At 42.7% G+C, this 17,088-nt stretch overlaps 1 long non-coding RNA gene across 1 annotated transcript; it reads right to left on the reverse strand.

Annotated features, from left to right (window-relative positions):
* Window positions 1–14,131: 14,131 nt before the first annotated feature.
* On the reverse strand, window positions 14,132–16,635 carry LOC112955043. The gene is made up of 2 exons (XR_003250828.1): window positions 16,569–16,635; window positions 14,132–14,601 (listed from the first exon to the last, which is right to left on the reverse strand). It is a non-coding gene; the product is annotated as an uncharacterized LOC112955043 (long non-coding RNA).
* Window positions 16,636–17,088: the final 453 nt, after the last annotated feature.

Below are 17,088 nucleotides of genomic sequence, written 5' to 3' on the forward strand. Positions count from 1 at the left end.
ATGCCCATTAACTGCTTCACAAAGAGGAGTTCGCCTCACGGAAGAATTTACCTCATAGGGCTGCTTAAATTGTAAATAAAAGATCTGGGCGCACCGAGAATGTAACTGTAGAATTCAATTAACTGCAATTGCCAGGCTAACATAATGGTTTATCTGTTATTATTTAGAAGCCGTGCTTCAAATGCTGAACGTATGATGGATTTAGCACAAATTATCTTCAGACATGTCAAACCAGAAGCACTGGGGTAAGCAATTCCCCAGCTGTCAAGAGGCAAGTTGTAGCCCTTCCACATTGAAGCATGTTGCTTAGCTCTCAACAAGAGTTAACAGTCAAATCCAAGAGCTTGCAGAAATGAAATATTTTGAAAACATCAAATGAAGCATTTCACAAACAAGCCATGGTTTGAATGTTGTTCCAAAGTATTTGGGCAATACTTTGAAATAGAGCTATTCAAAGACAACTGGGATTTTTGAACGTTGCACTAACCCAAAAGGGGCCAGCTTCATAATAAGCATTATTTTTATCTGTTTCTACCAAGAGAGTATAAAAATTCTAACACTTAATATGTTTAGCAAAGCAATGCTGCAGCTGGAAGCAGCACAAAGGATGTAAGGGTTTGTTGTGTTATCCAGGGATTAAAATTGGCAAACATACTTCACTAGCCTGGTTTTCCAACAGAGTCACAGAGCATGGAAAAGAGAGGCACTTATGCTTTAAGGTATCTCCCTCTGAGAGCAAAGAGCTCATTCCCTACAGAGCACTTAGTGGTTTCAGTGTGAGATGCCACGTAAAGGGACATCTGCCACTTCTCTGGATGATGGAAGGTCGCACATGTCCCAGCCGGGGAGCAAAGGAGGCTCTATCACCCAGTTAAGGCTGCCCTATAGAGTAAAACCCTGCTTGTTCATTATTTCAGACAGTTCACTATGGCTTTCYGAGCTGGCTGCAGTATGCAGCTGGGCTTCACCACCACAAAGAGTTTTAACTGCCTCTTACAACACCCCCTTAGTGCAACTCCATGCTGTAAACAGAGTTTCTGGAATCATTTTCTGCAGCTTTTCAGATAGAGCTGAAGTTTTGCAGTAATAGAAAACCTGGACCGTGGGGCTCACTCAGAATGGYTCACTCTCTTCAGGCCAGGAGAAGAAAGGTGAGTCCAGCCCCAAACCCTGCAGCATTTTACGGCCCTCACACAGCTCGTGGGGAACCCGGAGCAGGCGGCAGGACATGCCTTGTTGCTTGTATTTGATCCTAAGCTGCCTATTTCAGTGGGAGATTCTGAGCTGTCTTTAGTGGTAGTTATATATGGCTCTGTATGAGACGTGGGCTGTGTCCAAACCACAGATGGAAACTCTGCAGTGTAGCCTCTAATTACCCTCTAATTGAAAATCTTCTCCAACCGTCTATCGATAAGAGTCATTATCAATAATGGGATCTGGACAGCTGCACTGGCACTTAGGAAAGATTATCAGTAATCTGGAATACAGGTTGTGTTTTGTATGCATAAATATTGAATGCAGAAATTTGATTAATGACAATGATGTATGAGAAAATGGCTGCTATAGGCTGCACCCAGAAGTGTCTGTGAAAGCACATACGTACTACTAGCTAAGCTGCAGCTCACATTAATGTGCAAAACACCTTAGATATGGACAAAGGCTAAAATGGAATGGACCTGTCCAAAAGACAGGTAAGTTCTGCTTCCTGAGAGATTATTATGTCCTGTGGTAAAACAGGAAAGTCTGGTCCTGAGCCAGCAGTGGGACACGAGGAGATCAAAGCTCAGGCAGGAAACAGGGCATATATGACCTTATTCTCCATTGAGACGCAGTTCTGATCAAGCGCCAGTCAAGTTTTAGTTCCTGTTTAGGTTTTGCCAGTCAGATATTAGCCTTATCTCTGCTATCTCTGTTTTTATCTCTGTTATTATCTCTGTTTTTCTCACCCAGTGTTAATGGTCAAAGGCARTGGCACAAGGGAAGCTATTGAGCAGTACTACAGAGAAAGATCCTCAAGAAAAAGTAAATCCCAAGTGTTTCGGAAACTTTAGTGTTTTTCTAACACGGAAAAATAATTCACATCTGTGGCCCCACAGCAGTGGAAGATGTCCCAGCAGTTGCCTCGACACAGCGACTGTCCAACCACGTCTGGCCTTTCCCAAACCAGCAGCGTGACTTGTCCTCCAGTGAGGAACTGGGGGAACAAAACAGAAAYTTTTTTTGAGCCCCTGCAAACTCATCAGCCTGCTGATCAGTGGTCTTCCGATTTGGTGGCGGACGTGAAGGCAGCCTCTCTCTGTGGGGAGATCAGTACTCCGGCCGAGCTGGCTCGCATTCCAGAGCGGCATAAGGCTATTTCACCTCTGTGTGCAGGTCCCTCCCTGGGGCTCCACATCCTCCTTCTTGCAGGTCTTTCCCACGGTACCTGCTGAGCCACAAACCTCTCCACCTTTCTATAAACAAAGAGCTTTCCAGCAGTCCTAACGTCTCYTTTACTACCGCAGAGCCACTCTCACCCTCCTCCACTACAAACCAYCCTGCCGCTCTAAGGCAACAACCTAGGCCTCTGTCCTAAAAATGGCCTAGAATGACCAAAAGCTTCCTCCTCCACCGCACTGTTCATCTGGTGACGTGGAGAAGGTGAATTCTGACATGATAAAACCTSTTTGCAGCAGTCACCAGGGGTGACTCTGCCTCACTTCCTTGTTTGCGGTGCCTTGACAAGGTCAGGCCCAACCACCTGGCAATAAGTGACTAACTCAAGGTCGCCGAGTGAGTCAGCAGCCTCCGTCCGACAGGGCTCGGGAATGCTCATGGCCGGGGCCCGCACTCACCTCCAGATCAAGCTTCGCCCACTGCTCCCACGGGGGAGCACGGCACAGAAATAAAACCTGCAGTGAGGGTTTCCCACCGCAATCCTTGGCAAAGTGGAATCGCTGCAGATTTATGAGCCTTCGTTCAGATCCCCTCTTAATTCCTCATTTGGAAACCCATTACCTCCATCTGTGATTCCTTTTGCCTCAGTCAGCCATTTGCACTCGATGGGCTGTTTTTTTGTTTGTTTGGGTTTTTTTTTTTTTTTTGCTAACTCTGATAGAATTTCACCAACTGAAATGTGTAGCCTGTTTCATTACTCATATTTTGTGTACAAAGAAATGCAGCCTTTATGAGGGAAAAACACAAATCAGCGCTTTTTCTTTTCAGAGAAAGCAAGGAAATTATGAATTCTACCCAAAGCAAAGCAGTTCCACTGCAAAACTGAAACAAAAACAAACAGTATTAACTAGCAAAGATACTATGGGATCGCATAAAAGCGATTCAGAAACATTGCTGAGAAAACCCTTTTTTCAACCACAGCACTGACTACTGTGCAGCTTCCACTTCCATTGCGTTTCTTGACCGAGGGTCAAATTGAGCCTGATCCAAGAGATGAGATCCACTGAGATCCACATCCTTACACCTCTGAGGGCTGCCCTGAGCCTCCCTGTCCACTCGAGGTGCAGTTCATCTCCAGGGGCAGCGGATAGTGATTCTCCCTTCRTAAGTCATTCGATGTGTACAATAGCTGGATGAAGGAGCACATAAGCAGAGAAGCAGCAGCACCTGGGATTAATCCCCATCAGTAAGAGCAGCTGGGATGGGACAGCCCGTGTCCGTTAGATTCAGCTCCCTGAATTTGCAGACAGGGCATCCACTGGGAAGTCAACCAGGCCTGTGCTAGCACCCATGTTTTTTAGAAGAGTGTTAGTCACCCAGAGCCAAAACCATTGCAGGAACCATTCCAACACCGATATAACTGACCAAGTGCCTGGGAATGCCCCCTGTTCCAGTCCAGTTAATTAATACAGGTGTAGGGGGTGATTCCGCCAAAGGACACCAAGGTCTTTTTTGTGCAATGGGCTTGAGGATTTGCACAGCCTTATAAACACACACAGAGCTCGTTCTCATCCCTCCATCACAGGCTAGTGCCCTCTCTGCTCCAGCTGAATTGCTTATCCACAGCCTTGGGGCTTGGGAGGAACTGGGAAGGTGTCATTTGGATCATTTCAGCCATGAGCATAGGTCACAACAGACTCCCGTGGTGGCCCAGATGAGAGCACCTTGAGCGGAAGCATGTGGAGCAAGTGAGGGGCTRGAGCTGGGAGAGCTCCCCAATTCCTTAACACGGCTCTGCTGTCCAAAACGACGTGGAAGGGCCCTCGCACAAAGATGTGCAAGAGGACGGGCTGGCTGCGCAGATGCAGCTGCACCGGCTTCCCCCACGCTGCAGGCACTCGCGCTGCTCCTTCCTTCGTTCTTCTCTGCACCAAACCTAATTATAGCCCAAATCATACATATTCTAGAAGGAGAGAGACAATTTCACACAGTGAGCCATGCACCCTTTTTTTATTATTATTATTATAATGTTTGTATAAAATTACTATCTATCTTTAAGGTATTAAGGACTTGGCCTATTAATCCAGCAAGCTATGTACTTGTTTATTTATAAGAGATGTTGATGTCCATAGTAATAATAATAATAATAATAATTAATAATAATAATAATGTGTGATTGCATTTGAATTTATTTTCTCTGATGACATAGCTTTCTTTAGGTGTTTTTGTTTCTAGACATTGCACTGTAAAAATATTCTTGATCATTCCACATTGCATGGAAGTTTTGACTTCTAATTGTGGCCATTTCAAACAGCCTTGACAAAAGATATTTTTTTTTCCAATAGCAGAAAAACATTCTGATTACAAGATCTCCAATCAAGAGTATTCTAACCTGACTTGATCATGGACTATAAAAATACATTACTTAAAAAAAAAAAAAAAAAAAGTAATAGAGATCCTGTCATATGTTTTAGTAGGAAAACCTATTCTGAATTCCTACCAGAAAAAAATGTCATTTTTTGGTCACAGGAAAAGATCATTCAGCATCCTGCAGTCTTGCATCTTGCCTGTCATCCCTCTTGGGAAGAAATGGCAAGTTGAGGCTGAGGTCAGAATTCCAGCTGGAAAACCTCTCTTTGAAGATGACTGTTCCAGTGCCACCATTAACCCTCTCTGATTACATCCTCGTGTTGCAATCACATGGTCATTTAGCTGCTTCAGAAAGTAGAGCTTAACTAACACATGTTCTTGAACGCTGTTTAAGTTATGCCTGGCCATACGCAACACCTCTCGATGTGTGAGGAGGGGGAGATACATGTTTGACAAGTACTGCCACTTCATCTTATGAGTGCAGTGACAAATCCAGCTTGAAGTGTCCAATATGATGTACGAATGTGTTTTTTTCCTCAAGGATGACTCATAGTCACATTGGGCTTGCTGAATTTTGCCTTCCCTCCAGAGCAGCAAGCACCGCATGGATTCTGCTGTTCTGCTTTGCTGTCCTTGACTGCTGCTCGGGAAAAGCTTTCCTCTCCCTCCAAGCCTCACACTACAGCCCCGCAAGCTCTGTACTCCACCAGCCCCTTCACTAGGGCAGGGAATAACAGTGAAACCTGGGAGTTTTGCAAATATTTGCTCTTTGTCTCTCTGCCCCCAGAGGTGAAGGAGAATTGTGTAACTCCAGCACCGCTGACAGCTGGTGACCAATAATGCAGTGTTTGGAGAGGAAATCTTCCCTTTGCCCTTCAAGCACAAGCAAGGTAGGTAGCTCTGGGAACAGCTTCTGTCCAGCTGATGCAGAACGTGGACATTTTCKCACTTGGACCAACTACAGAAGGTAGCTGATAGCCAGCTACAAGCTTGTCTAATAAAAGCTCAGTCCTAAATGCAGCGCAGTCTGGATTCGGGACAGGATGGAGCCTAGAAACGGCATGTTAATTCGGCCCCAGCCACGCAGCCCAGCTAGCAGCTTTCCTCCCACAGGCACAGATTCGGATTACTCAGCAGCCTCACGTTAGCACAGCCTGGCTGCCAGGCATATGACAAGGGAACGGCGTCAGGCTGCTCCCGAGAGTCACAAGCTGCCAGGCCTGGGTTTAGACAAACTGGGTCCCATCAATAGCTGAGGAGCCGACGTCCTCCCCTGGGAGCCCATGCTGATGGGCTCAACAACGAGGTGCTGTTTCTCCAACTTAGGTAAGTGGCAAGAGTCCCAGTTGCACTAAAACAGTGTGAGCTGAAAGAGCTATCAAATATGCATTGGTGTGAAACCACACTTCTGTGGTTTGTCCCTCTTTTTTGTTTTTTTTTTTTTTTCTGAATTTACCTAAGAATCAGGCCAAGTAACAGTTTTATCGTCTCCGTACGTAGATACCTCTGAATTGGACTTGTGTGTCAGCAATACATTGATGTATAATCATTCTAACTCCCCACAACAGAGCTGTCATCAACTTCTTCCAGAAGAGGATGGGTACAAGCAAATCCTGCAGAAGAAAGACCTTATGCTGTTATGCAGAGGGAGGAACCCTAAGGAGTTTGCTGCTGACTCTGGTTGAAGTTACAGAAAAACACAACCTGTACAATGSGTCAGCAGCTTGCAAGGGCTCCAGGGGTTCCTGACCAATGCCCAGTTCCTGCWTCCTACCACTCCCTCTTGTTTCCAGTTGTAGGACAACTTCCTTCTTCTGGCAGATGATGCCCTGCTCCCCATTATACAGCTTTTTCTCAGCTCCTGTAAAGCMATGCCACGCATACAGGCAAGAAGCCACAAGCCCCTAGGAAGTTTCACCAGGTGCCGAAGGCTGCTATACTCCTCCTCACCAGCACAGACTCCTGCAAGTGCCCTGTTTTATTGTTTTCATGTAATACCAATCTTCAGAGCACTCAGTGGCCTGGGCCTCAAATTCACCTCCAGTTCCTGTGTGAAGACCACGATGACCAGCCGTGCTCCTCACTTGCAGGAGAACCTACCACAATGATAATCCTCATCTTATGGGGAACCAGCTCTCCCAGRAACCAAGAACAGTACCAACCTCTTCATGTATCTTTTGTGCCATATGCAAGACCTATGTTTTAAACTTTGCTTAATTTTTTTTTGCCTTTTTTCCCCCTAATCTACACAAACAGCAGCATGTACATTTCAAACAAAAAACTCAAGCAAAACATAACRGTGCACTGCATATATAGCTTTCATCCCAGGGAAGGGATAGAAAATGTATCACCCATGACACATTAGTCATGTATTTAGTAGGCCCATAAGTACTAAACTGGTAGGCATGGCTTAGTGCCCTCAGTAAAACAGAGCAAGCAGAGAGTGCAGCTGGTGCCTGTGCAGCCTGTGTTTGATAGTTCACAAGCACTTATGATTGTCACATTCTGTCTCTTGGGTTGGATATAAGAATGCTTGAAGGTCAAACGCTTACTTTAGCAAGCCAAATAATAGGTGCTCTCAYCTCTCCTCTGCTGTAAGCAAATGCATGCCTGCCCAATCTGCACAGAAAGCTAAATTCAAGCTAAATTCAGAGCTGTCAGTGCTGTTCCAAGCTGGGCTTAGGCAACCCAAAGTCAGCAGCCCGCCTGTACGGAGCAGCCAGTCAGCTGTGTCAGTCCCCAAGTGGCAGCAACACTTCCGACGTCAGAACCAAGACATTCTGTCCTATATTCAAATGCTCTTGATGGTGAGGTCTGCTAACAAACCTGTTTTCTCCCGGGCCCCTTCATATGGAAATGCAGCTGTGACCAAAAACACAAGCAAAGGTAACCACTCAGACCCTGAAAAAAAAATGCTGCAGGAAGCGAAACACATTTAGAGATGCTAAAACAGTCTTAATACACAATTAGATTGTTAGCTAAAAGGACTGTGTGCTTTCCATTCTAAAATCCCAGATATTCAGCCCCAAATCACGTGGGAGCTCTCAAAATATATCCTGCTTTCTGTCTGCTGTCCCTGCAAGGGAACAGGGGCAGTTCTGAGAACTGAACTCAAGGCCTCATATTTGCTGAATTCATATGTCTAAGCCTTACTATTGTGTTCTAATGATGGAAGGGTAGAAGAAGGCATTTCTTTACAATATGTAGTAAAGAAATAAAGGTCAGCATTATTTCTCATCAAAAGTAAAACAGTTTGTGCTCCTTGATTTTTTGTTTATGAGATTTCTCTCCATTGCATCATTCACTGAAGCCATGAGTATAGCTGAACTGTTGGCACCTGAATTTCCCTGCATAAACACATCATATTATATATATATACATATATATAAAATATACATRTTCATATACATGTCTGAGGAACAAGCACAAGCAAATAAGAGTTACAAACAATAAATCTCTGTGTTTCAAGAAGTCCAAAGGGTTGAGCAAGAAAAATGGCATAAACAAGTGTCATTCCCTTCAAATAATCTTTGACCTATAGTGACCACCAAGAAAGCAATATTTCATAACGTGAAAGACAAACACTGAAAGAAAAGGCAGATCAGCACAAGAGAAGCAGAAATGGCTTTTTCAGGGGTAACTCTGTCCACAAATTGTCAAGCTGTTAGCTGTACCAGCTATATGAGCTCCACAACTTAATATAATGTTCAAAGACGGACTAAATCCTATTCAGATAAATGCCTTGGAGAAGAGTCTTTGACAGAGGAAAATAAGTTGCAYGTTTGTCCCATAAAGTCAGGGTTCCTTCGATGAAGAAGCAATAGCAGGATAAGTCATTATGTGTTGGGCTCAAGTTTGCCGGTCTCAGAGCAGTTCTCCTGCCTGGGGACAACATCCTCCAGCACAGCAGGGGCTACCAGACTTCTTCACTACTTCAGCACAGACCAGGAAAACACCCTAAGGCTGAAGAAACCAATCCATGAATAAGTGCCTTAGTGGCACTATCCTGAAGGTCAAAGAGTGAGCCTAGTCTATGGCTCTATTGTATTTGGCTATCAAAGCAGATATCTGAAGTATGCATGAGTATGCATGTGTTCATTCATTAATACAGGGTGAGTGCAGTGCATTGTTCTCCTCATCCTTTTTTTCCCTTGCCGTAGCTCAGGACTTCTGCAATGGCGAGGTCTGAAGAGAGACAGGACAAGGTGCAACGGGTACAAGTTGAAACACAGGCAGTTCCATCTCCGTGTGAGGAGGAACTTCTTTCCTGTGAGACTCCTTCTCTGGAGATCTTCCCAACCCACCTGGATGCCACCCTCTGCCCCRTGCTCTGGGTGTCCCTGCTGGAGCAGGGGATGGGACTGGATGATCTCTAGAGGTCCCTTCCAACCTCAACCCTTCTGTGATGCTGTGATTACACTGATGTAGAATGACAAAGCTACTTACTTAGCTCGTGATGATCAGGCCAGGCTTTCAAGAGAGCTGCATTTCTCTGTAGGTATTCTAGAGTCTTCATCAAGAAACACTCACTAAAAACTGTACCTAGATAAAGGTTATAGAGTTGTATGTACTTACAAAAAGACCGGGGCCTGAGCAAAAAACGTGGCAAGTTTCAGCCGCTTCAGACTGCCAAAAATCAGTGGCCACAACAGTGCCACAACAGAAAGCTGCACTGACTCTGCAGTGTGACTAGCAGCACCACTGGTGAGGCAAGTGCTAACACTGGCCACGACCTGGGCATTTTATCATTTTCTCTTCCTATGCATAAGAACCCTTGCTTTTGGGAAACATAAATAGGTTGCTTTTCTGTGGGCTACAAAAACTGGTTAAATTGCACAGCTGAACATGTGAAATCTTACAGGGCCACAAAATGCCCTTTCACAGTGAAATACAGAATTAATGACAATACATGGGAGGACTTAGCAGACAAAATCTGATGCTTTATGTGCTTTTTATTTATGCACGTGAACAAAACTTTCCATGTCCTTACGTTTCAAGCATCTGCTAGAGCTCAGAGCATGTCCTTTATACTTGTGTTAAACTGCAAAGAAATCTTTCTACCTTAAGAGCTCAAGCAGACTTTCCTGGGTTTAACCATACCCGGATATTGCACCTAATGGACAACAAGGTCTCTCTATTTATTCAGATATTTTTAATTTATTAGAAGCAGTCATCTACAGTATTAGGTACTTTTATAATTAAAGCCCACAAAGGWACAGGATTAACTAGCATAACATGATTGGCTACCTAGCCAAAAGACAGGCCAAAATACCACATTTAATAATATTAGTAATAATRAAAAAATGCCTTGGATTGAACCATACACAGGTTCTTTTCCATTCATTTATCAAAGTGACRAGCTTTTCTTAGCATACACTAATAGTTAACAAATTGGGCATTCAGAGCGTTGTCATACACCAGCAAAATTGATCTTTCCTTTCAAACTAGGCAGTGAATATTCACACCTCTGTCATCAAGGCGCTCATTATTTGAGTAAGGTGTCCCTTATTTGATGTTCTTCCCAATTCCTTTGAGTTCTTCCTGAAGGTGATAGCCCACTCTTTAATTTAAGAGTCAACACTTATTTCATTCATCRCCTGAGTAAGAGAAGAGCTGAATCAATCAACCAAACCTCTGTAGAACAACACTAAGCAGAACAGCTCTYGATTAAGCTTCGCTTTCAAGGTAGAAGCCAGCCCAAATAAAGTTAGCATTTTAATATTATTCGTAGCATTTAAAAATAATAAAAAAAAGAAGTTCTAAGACTGCATTAAATTGCTCGTCTGAAATGAAAGCCGTGGATGTGGCTGCCCTTTTTGCCTGTTAAAATATCCCACTACTCAGGCCACCGTTTGTAGGCTCCTAAGCCAGGCAAGGAGATGATGCACGAGGAAGAGCAGTGGGTGCTACAGAGCCGACACGGAGCAAGGGCGCCCGCAATCTATGGGAGTTTCTTGGTAGACCCTGTCCTAGAAGGCCCTCTGTTCTTTCAGCCAGGCTTCAGCTTGCAGGAAGGATGCTTCAGCTTTGGATGGTGTATGTAGGTTTTTGCTGTGTTATTCTGCTTGGTGAGTAAGAATTGTTGATGGAGGGAGGGCCCCAGGATGTAAGTAGAAAGATAAAAAATATTTGAGTGAATCAGTTGAGGGTGGTTGAGGGTTTCAAGAGAAAGCTGCATTGGAGGCCTGCCTTCACCGTGASCACCAGGTAAAACTAAAGAGCTTGTGAGAGAGCTCGGAAGAAGCTGTTGTGCTCCTGCAGAGCAGCGTGGGCTGCCCTGCAAGCCCAGGCATCCCGGTCCTTACACCTTTGGCGAGCACAGCTCTGCAGCCCCGGTGTCCCTGGGCCTCAGCACACACAGCAGCAAAGCGGYGGATGCCGACACACCGCTCCGGGTCAGGTCCCACTAGGGAGTCACACTAGGACCGGGCCTATTCACCACGAATAAATATTAGCTGTGTGGAAAACAGTAACTGCAGTAGTGTTGCATAGAACAGCAATGAGGCAGTAAGGTAGACTCTGCTAAACACTCATTTTTACTTGGCCAAGCTACATTTCCACGCGAGCCCATGATTGTGACAGTAACCTCTCTTTAAGACAGAATTTAAATCAATGTCATTGATTAAARCGAAAATCCATGTCACACTTTCTGGAATTGTTGAGTACTGACCGTGCACAGACCAAGCAAGTATTTGTCTGGAGGCTTTCCCCAGCTCAAACAGAAGTCTCTTAACAACTTCAATTGTCAAAGACCGGATTGCATATAAATGCAGTGGACAACAAAAATAATTCCAGGATAACTTGTAAAAGCAAAACTTTTGAAATCCATTTTGTAGCTAAGAAAAATGAACATTAGAAAAAGAGCACAGCGGCAGAAGCTTAAAAAAATGTACCATAACATTATCTGAAGTCATTCATATCTGAAGTCATTCAAATAATTTGCTTGTCTATGGCAGCAAATTAAATGAAGCTGTTTAAGATTCATTCATAGCTAAAATCCCATATCTTGCAAAACAAAAGACTGTGCCTTTTCAACAATAAGTTAACACCCTTTCAGTTCAGAGAATGATTAAATATTTGGGTTTCTTTGTGACCCCAGAGGCTTCAAATAATGGAAAACATTTTATTGGARTAATACATTGTCTGCTTGATGACTTTTAAGACAGCTGTGAAAATACATCTATATTAATATGAGTTATGAGTTATATAATATATAATGTATAGCATATGCCATAAATCACATATATGTTATGTTTTATCTTAGATATTAAAATATTTGAAAATGTAAAAGATGTATTAAAATCAAACATTGGAATTTTGAAAATATAAAGAGCCTATGAACTCAAATTTGGGGATATGCTACCCAATAATCAGAAATTCAAACAGACGAGCACTTCCAGCTAATTTCCCAAGTCATTTACCACAGCAAAGAGCTTCAAAAATAAATTATCATTTTGTCCTGAAAGTTGCTAGCCAAGGTTTTCCCTGAATTTGCCTCATATGTCAAAAGTATTTCAGAATTAGAAGAGAGATTTGATCATACTTAAATACATTCAAATTTTGAGGCATGTCTACACAAGATATTGACCCCTGGCTGTAAAACTGCAAAGACTTCAAAATATTGTCCAAGTTTCCTTTTAAATACCCCAGGTTCTGTAAGGAGACAGCTCCTTTGTACAGCAAGTTARGATTCCCCAACTGCAATTTTGAAGTTGTTTAAGCTTGACAATATGAGGATGATGAACGGACATTAATCTTGCATAGCATGTTAAAAATGAGTTATAATACAGTTTTAAAATCAGAACCACATGATTTTGTGTGCTCTGAAGTTTATGCCATTTCTTCATTCACTGAAAGGTAAATTACAGCAGTAACTGAGGAGATATCATGTAGGCTTTAGCAGAGTTCTCTAAAAACTGATTTTGGCAAAACAGRAATGAATCTGCGGCATATATTTACTCTCAAATTTTTTTTGTACATCCTTATTTCAGTAAACACGAATCTGCTATTTTCTTCAGGGGGGAAAAAAAGGGCTTATTCTGGAAATAATAAGCATTACTGAAAGTTTGAAATATGCGGAAAGGCTGGACATAGATCACTAGCATGAGGAATACTGCTGACTGCGAGTTTCTGGAGAGTCAGTGCATATTTGTAGAGAGCCCTTTATTAAGAACAGTCTGAAGTCCCATCTTCAAATCTTGGCTATTCCTTCTGGAACTTATTAGATCTGGTCTGAACTGAAAGGCAGTAGTAGAAAACATACTCTTTTTATAAACAAATTTGGACAGATTGCAGAAATCTGTTAAATACTGCTTGTGTCATGACTCAGCTTCAAATAAAAATGAATTTCATCTTCTACAGGAGTTTTTTTATAGACTGACTAAAAAAACTCCAAAGATGTAYTGAAAATAATAAAGCATATAATAATGCTCTGTTTGAATTGCCTATCTGAGGGCAATAAGAGTGCATCTGTGAGAAGAAAACATATGATGTGCATTCCCTAAAATGCCTCTTAAATCCCGTTTTGTCTCCTGGWTGTCCTGGGGCTGTATTTTCTGTGCTGCAAGGTCGGTAGCACCGTGGCTGACTCGAGTTGCAAGATCTGTCTGGGCAGTGGGGCCGCTCATGTTGCCTGCTCCCACATTTTCCATGCGGATGTTCAGCAGGAATGTTCTTCAAAAGCAAAGGGCAAAACCCATCTGCATGCTCTGAAGCATTGTGCTCTCCTGGTGAGCTCCTGCTAAGTCACCAAGCAAGCGTGTCCCGCATCTCCAACTCACCTCACCTTCCCAGAGCGTATTCTCCGGCAAATTTTACCTCGAATCTTTTGTAGATCTGCAGTTTGAGAGTCAAATATGCTCATAACTTACATGAAAGCTGTGAATGAGGGACTTCAGTGAATAACTGTAGGTCTGCAGATCACGCAACTGGTGAATTTTGTAACTGAATTTTCAACTGGGAATGTATCCTCTGCAATAAAGCAGGTGGCTTTAATTTATGCCATGTGCATATTTTGACCTACATTCATACAGTTTTTTGAATTAACAAAAGTAAAGTGTGAATGTTAATTGTCTGACTATAGTATTTGCAAGATTTGCTTTGCTTTATTCATAGGGACCATAACATTTGATTAGAATAAATAACCAAAACAAAGTCAAAGGAACATTTTGAAATAACATATACAATTCGTGACTGCCTTTTGGTGACCAAACACTTGAATTAAATGTTTTCTTCTCATGAGTAAGGCAAATGGGAATTCTCAAAGGCAAATACTATGTTAGTAAAGTGAAAATCATTACATATTCATAGCAAATAAATATGAAAAGATTATAACCACAGTTAAATAAAAAAGCACTTTTGAATGCAAGTAAATATTTATGGCATGTATTCACTCTACTCTAGCCCTTGCTCATGCAAAACACCARGAGTGCTAACCTAAGGGTCACTCCCACGTTGCAAACAGCACACCGTTGAAACGAGTTTGCAGCGGCTGACGTGTTTTATGTYGGCCATCTGAGGAATGCTCAGCAGGAAGGAATGTATCCCTAAGTGTCGGGAACGGCCAGAGTGTAACTCAAGAGCAAGATCACAAATCAGGGCCGTAAATCACGGATGTCAACCTGTGTAGAGACAGACTGTCTGCTCACACTCCAAAACCCCCCAGAATGCCCTCATGTCCATGGAGAATTGCAGGTAAACGTACGGGATCAGAGCACGGACCTGCTGCTGGTCAAAGGGAGAGCTCCTGCCGAATGTTCCAAAGCGGTCCACTTGGTAATTCATTCCAATGGAAGCATCCAGAGTAAATYATTGCAGAAGTCTTCTTCTCATCCTAATTCCCAGCAGTCTGATTTGCTAAATGTGGAGAAAGGAATATACTCTTATTCCATCAGAGCAATTGTTCCCAGCCTGTGTTTATCCTGGCATTTGCTGCTTCTCTTTCAGTTSTAAAACAGGGTRTGTGTATGTGTGTGTCTATATTTATATATATGTTAGTATGTRTATATATACGCTAGCTATATCAGCTAGTCCARAAAAAGGTACTATTTCTCCTTACAAAGCTTGTCTGGATTATGTGTTTATACTGTTCTAGCTACTACAATGCTAAATGAGTAGTATATTTATTYGAGTAGGATACATATTTGAACAAAAACAAACAGCCACAGGCAACTCACAAACACTTAAGCCAGTTAAAAAACAGACCTTGCAGTAGTCACAGAATCCCAGAGTCATTTAGACTGGAAGGGACCTCTGGAGGGTGCCCAGGCCAGTCTTCAGCTCAAAGCAGGATCCTGGTAGCTCTGAACAGCTCAGCAGGACTCCAGGATTTCCATKGTTCATTACAGCTGTAACAGTTAAGCCCTAATGCTTTAAAATCTGTTATAATACTTTGCCTGTCTCTACCATTTCTTCTGTGTATTAGGTATCAGTAAGACGAAGATACACTTTTATGTAAATATACACAAGGTATAAAACATGCTCTCTCATGTTAAATGAGATCTGGAAAACAGGCACAAGGCTTACAAACATATAATCTGGAGAGCAGCTATAAAACAGCACAAAAATTTAGTTTTCATTATACTATTGCTCATGTTAAATGCACAAAAAAACTCATTCTTCGATGTGCCACTTTGGTCTGAAGAACTCCTATGATGGGAAGCTGAAGTTATGATGTCCTTCGTGTTGTGCATGCTTTACATTCAAAGAATTTATTTTTGTGATGAAATCATACTCAGAAGAGAGTAACTGTTAACTACACTGTGATTTAATTATGCCATGCTCTTATTATATTGAAGCTCTTTAACAAATATTTTACATTAAATTACTGGAATTTACCTATTTATGTGAAATCTTTTATATTACTTTTTTTTCCCCAGTACTACAGAAAACAAATACAAAATAAGTAACAAAAATATTCATTCTAGGTCACTCATTTTTAAGTTAGGAAAAAAAAAAAAAAAAGGATACCTAATCCTTTTTCTTACTTGTTACGTTCTACTTACTTCTGGTAAGCAGAACTTTCATATTATAGAAGCAACGTGAAGTTTTCACAACAGGAATTCAGCACATAAGCAACACTCACTATTTACCAAAAGGTTCAGATGTTTCAAAGGAGAAATCCATAGTTGAGTATTTCTGYTGTAGTTTCCACAAGCTGCATAACATCCTCGCTATGGCTTTTTAGGCAGCTTCTAATTCAAGGAATAGACTTAACTTTGAAAGCAGCTCTGTTGACAGCGAAGAACCGTATTTATTCTGGTGTGGGAGGGAGCTATTTTCTGTCTTTTTAAAACGTTCATGGATGGACCTTACCTTGAGCATTTTCAAAGCTGCCCTTGATCTCATGCCTTCCTTCAGAGCTCATTGATTCACTGCATAAACATCCCCAATGTACAAATACAGTCAAGGATCCATTGCAGGTGATCTCCTCACCAGGCACAGAAGCTAATGTCAGAGCTGCTGCTTTACTCACCTGCCCCTGAGATAAGTTGGACTTTACCAAATGACTCACCCCTGCTTTTTATATAAAGGAGAAACACTTTGTTTCCGCTCAAACTAATGTAACGTGCAAAAACGCAGCCTGGTTATTTCGCAGCCTGATTATTTCACGACCATTAATAAGAGACTAATCTATTAAATGGAAAGTTAATGTACATCCACAAGGGCAAAAACACAGATACATACACATTAAAAATAAAAAACAACAAACAAAGAGGAATAATTAGGGCAGTGCAGTAAAATATGATGTAGCCTTGCAGGAGCAACTGCTGGATCTTCCGCCAAGGAGGAATGCAGTAGCTGCTCCCTGCTGCAAGCATTACCTCAGCCACTCCGGGACAGAGCGGCAGTCCRCTTTATCCCTATCTCCATCTTCATGAGTCACCGGGTAAACTGCTCGGCTGCCCTGCGAGGACCTGAAGAGACAGGAACACCGGAGCCAGCGCCGTGGGCGCGCGGTGACAGCCGCGCTCGCCGYGCGCCGCAGCCGGCACAACCGCGCGCACGGAGCCCACTCGTGCCAAAGCCTCCCAGGAAAAGAGGAGCGGAGCTGCCCCAGCACACTCGGCACGGCAGGACCAGAAGCAGCGAGAAAAAACAGTAGCCACAAATACGGAGAGATCTGCAAACAACTATCATGGTAGCCACGTTCTTCACCCTGAAGGATGAAGTCAACACACAGATTAGTCAGCACTGCTTCTGAACAACATCTAGGATTAAAATCGTAGCCACCAAAACAGAGACCTATTTCATTTACTCTAGGGAAAAGTGTTTTCYCCCGCCCCGGTCTTCTCAGCAGACACTCTGAAAAGAGGTGATTGAGATGGTGGAATGACTGGAATG

Source organism: Nothoprocta perdicaria, unplaced genomic scaffold (genome assembly GCF_003342845.1).
Source record: "Nothoprocta perdicaria isolate Ctin4 unplaced genomic scaffold, notPer1 scaffold_532, whole genome shotgun sequence".
In the NCBI taxonomy this organism is placed as follows: domain Eukaryota; kingdom Metazoa; phylum Chordata; class Aves; order Tinamiformes; family Tinamidae; genus Nothoprocta; species Nothoprocta perdicaria.